Here is a 4,793-nt window from a genome sequence, read left to right on the forward strand (position 1 = left end):
TAAACAACACGAACCCCACCAAAAAACTAGGGGTGATCTCAGGTGCTCCGGAAGGGTAAGCAGATCCTCTTCCACATGTGGCACCCGTCGTGTTGCTTAGTTAGCACTCCACAGTTAGGTGTGTAGTTTCGCATTTTGGCCCCTGTGGATTTTTCAAATATGAGAGCTAGTGTGCAATAAAATTCATTTTTGGATAGCTGAGTATTAAAATAGCCTTTGTATTGGGTTTATATGAACATCATGATTATGTAATGTATGTAATATAGGCTGTTTTCTGTATGACAGTCCGTATTTGCATGTCCCTACCATACATTGGTCCGGCATTTATTGCAATGTTTATTTCCAACTTTTTATCGCACGAACTTTGTGATTGGATTTTACGAAAAAATGAGGCGAAAGACACCCATTTTTTATTTGATCATTAGGAAGATTTATGAAAACAGTTTCTAAAAAGGTATCACTCAAAGGCATTGAAATTCTAGTTTGATCAAAATTTTTGGGGATATGTGACATGTCCACCCCCCCTTTTTGCAATATTTTATGGTAAATAAATGCAGAATGTTGCCATGGATACACATAATAGGAATTAATTTTCACTCTTTCAACTTTTGGAAAATCAAATCTATGAAATATACTGATTACATACATATGCACATGTACAACACAAACAGTTAGGTTAATGTATTAGAAATCCAGGAATAGGAGGATGATAAAAAAAATTGTGGCTCATTTTTAATTTTATTTTCTAACTGTGGAGTGCTACTTTATGGCACATCAGAAAGCACAGAAATGCACTTTTTAAGATAAAATTTACCACAAATCTTTAGTCTTTTGTGTTCTTGTTTTAGTGCTGAAGGTAAAAAATCTGCTATGAATGCAATTTATGGTTTATTTTATTGTTTACTGTCCTTAGCAACCAAATATACACATTTTGACCACTTAGACATGTTGCGGTCTTAAATTTGTACTTAATTAGCTTCACCATTGTAACCAAATATTGCGCTTATATGATATCCTCAGAATGTATCGCTTTATATTTTTGAATGCGAATAAATCAAATAACCATTTTTAGCAGGATTTTAGATTATAATTTGGCATTAATTAAATTAAATGATGCCAGTACTGCTAGAAATTTATACCCTGCTTGAGAGCTTCTAAACCAAGGTTAGGTATGCTATTTACAGGAAAATTGACCTATAAGTGCTTTCAAATACCTGAAAATTGTACAATTTGTCCTCTTTGAAGGTAATTTTATGATTTTAAATAAGATAATGGGAAAAGTTTTAGAAATTTACCCCAAAAATGAGACAGACTTGAAGTTTTTCACTATGATCCAGCATTTATTTTTAAATCACTTTTTGTCGCGTTTCAACATCAACTGCTAACCTTCATAAAATCATTATTACTGAACCAATTTTAAAAACTAAGGTACCATTTTCATCGTAACAGCTAGTAGAACACAGAAAATATAATAAAAATTGAGGCAGGAGGGGAAAAATTTCCCTTAAGGTAGCACTCCACAGTTAGGTGTGTAGTTTCGCATTTTGGCCCTGTGGATTTTTCAAATATGAGAGCTAGTGTGCAATAAAATTCATTTTTGGATAGCTGAGTATTAAAATAGCCTTTGTATTGGGTTTATATGAACATCATGATTATGTAATGTATGTAATATAGGCTGTTTTCTGTATGACAGTCCGTATTTGCATGTCCCTACCATACATTGGTCCGGCATTTATTGCAATGTTTATTTCCAACTTTTTATCGCACAAACTTTGTGATTGGATTTTACGAAAAAAATGAGGCGAAAGACACCCATTTTTTATTTGATCATTAGGAAGATTATGAAAACAGTTTCTAAAAAGGTATCACTCAAAGGCATTGAAATTCTAGTTTGATCAAAATTTTTGGGGGATATGTGACATGTCCACCCCCCTTTTTGCAATATTTTATGGTAAATAAATGCAGAATGTTGCCATGGATACACATAATAGGAATTAATTTTCACTCTTTCAACTTTTGAAAATCAAATCTATGAAATATACTGATTACATACATATGCACATGTACAACACAAACAGTTAGGTTAATGTATTAGAAATCCAGGAATAGGAGATGATAAAAAAAATTGTGGCTCATTTTTAATTTTATTTTCTAACTGTGGAGTGCTACCTTATGTGATAAACAAATCCGGTAAATAGTCTAATTCGGTAGGTCAGATTCATGAAAGGGAAGGGGATTTTAGTTTCGACGTAAGGAACATATCCGATATCATTTGTGAAACGGTAATTCCATAACGGTCAGCCAACTCGTGATGGCGTCCGTAAAATTTACGAAGGGATGATTTCAACTTCACCATTTGGAACCGTTGGTTTAATATCTTCCTTGTGAGCAGAAACCCTCTATCAAGAAAATCATGATAGGAAATGCAAGCACGGGAATATGGTATCAATTGGGAGATATATACCCCGTATGCAGGTGCTGCTGGAATGTTGCTACTTAGAAATGGAAAGTTCACAATTGGAAAAGCTGAAATCATCTCTTTTGTCGTAAAGTTTTGTTTTTTTCAACCGACCCTCATTGTCAATTTCTAGATGTAAGTCAAGATATGAGGCCGACTTAACTGTATCTTTAGTATCCCTTATCTCTAGCTCGATGGGATAGATGCGTTCCACATAGTCACCAAATTTTGAATTATTTAGTGAAAGAACATCATCTATATAGCGGAAAGTAGAGTTAATAGATATTGCTAACTCCTTATCTTTACAACATGGAGCCTTGCCTCACGCCGAAGAGCAAGCTATATAGGGCCCCAGAAATGACTAGTGTAAAACCATTCAAACAAGAAAACCAACGGGTCTAATCTATATATAAAAAATGAGAAACACTTACGGAAGTCATCACTGAGACAACTATGACTATATTTTTTACGGTGTTTAATTCTCAATTGTACATAGAATTAGAATCGAGTTGTCCAATGTTTTGCTTTTCTCTCTTGATTTGTCTTTGTTATTTTGGACTGACATTTATTTTTCGTCCTGCAAATTCTAAATTGCGATGCTCGACATGATTTAGTGTTTATCTTTAATAATTATAATACAAAACTCTTAACGGTTGTGGTAACTTGATCTTTTCAGAGCAAACAATTTTTTATAACATAATAATGAAATATAATAACAATATTTAAATTGGCATGTTTATACTCAAATTGCTCAGCACATGAAGTTCAACCATTTATTTGATCACTATTAATCACTATGACTATAAACGGTTGAGTACGATGAATTCCGTATATCTAAATCCAAAATAAAAATAACATAACACGATTTTGATTCACAGGAACCGTAGGAACCGTGTAATATCATTAAGTATAACCCGTGTTACAACGACTATAACCAGTTTTGAACATTGAAAAAATAATATATTAAACAATACAGGATAAATCCCTAATTCAAACGGTGTATGAACTTTCACTACGGTGTAATATTCTTTAACCTCTGGATACACCAAGATAACTAATATTTTAGGCTTACACTAGGTGGAACTGGCAAAAATAAGTGATGCGTCAATGCTAATTATTTAATCAAAGAGAAGAGCAGTAAAACATTCTTACATTAGAAAGACTAGTTACATTGAATGCACAGTAAACAACTTATTTACGACATCGATCTTTGCCAGAGTTGCTCAGTTTGTAAATTGTAAATACACACTTTAACCTTTATAGCTGGTTACACTAAAAGCCATACAGTCAAAGATTCAGTACATGAAATACACTATAACCATTAACAATACACGTCAAAAGGTAAGAGATTCAGTAGAAGAAATAAAGTAGGCATATTTCCAGGCTTGTCCATTTCGTCAGGATCTGAAACAAATTAGCAAAGAGTAATTCGCCATTTGAATTCAACAGTTGTTAAAAAAAAATGAATAAAAAAAAAGATTCATGACTTGTTGATATTTTATATTTATTTTTTTCAAACACGACTAATTTTAGCCATGGCGTTGTCAGTTTGTTTTAGATTTATGAGTTTGACTGTCCCTTTGGTATCTTTCGTCCCTCTTTTGGCTTTCACAAAACTGTCCTACTAATCATGCCGATTTTTTGTTACATTAATTGTAGTCCTATTCATGGACCACAAAATCGACAATATTGGATTGTTTACCATGCTAAGTTTAAAATAATAACGAATAAATAATTATTCTAATTCAGATCATAAAATATCACATAGCTGAGATGATATAACATGTTGTTACCCTAGGGAACATTGCAGTGATGGACAATAGAAAGTCAAAAGGTTTAAAGTGTGCTCTTTTTACCAACCATTTTGACTTTGCTATTCCAATTAATAATCTCCAAAGGTATTACAATAATTTTCGCAATATTTCTGTTATATATCTATAGTCTGGAAAGTTTTATTTGTTGTAGGTGGCGTTGGATTGGCTGTCGGTAACTCCGAGTACCCTCATATATCTGTACTATGTGTCTTTTTGTTTTGGGAATATACAAGTACCCGGCCACGTACACTATGTAGTATTTTTTTTTTTATCCATTTGATGAATTGAGCCTTGTTCAACTGATTTATATAGTTCGTTCTTGTGTTGTACTGTCACACCATTGTCCCATGTTAGGGATGGAGGGTTTGAATCCCGCTAACATGTTTTACCCGCCACATTGTGTATGTGCCTGTCCGAAGTCAGGATCCTGTAATTCAATGATTGTCGTTTGTTGTGTTACAAGATTGGTTTTGTTTTGGTACTTACATTAGGCCGTTAGTTTTCTCGTTTGAATTGATTTA

Source organism: Mytilus edulis, unplaced genomic scaffold, assembly GCF_963676685.1.
Source record: "Mytilus edulis unplaced genomic scaffold, xbMytEdul2.2 SCAFFOLD_443, whole genome shotgun sequence".
Classification (NCBI taxonomy): Eukaryota; Metazoa; Mollusca; class Bivalvia; order Mytilida; family Mytilidae; genus Mytilus; species Mytilus edulis.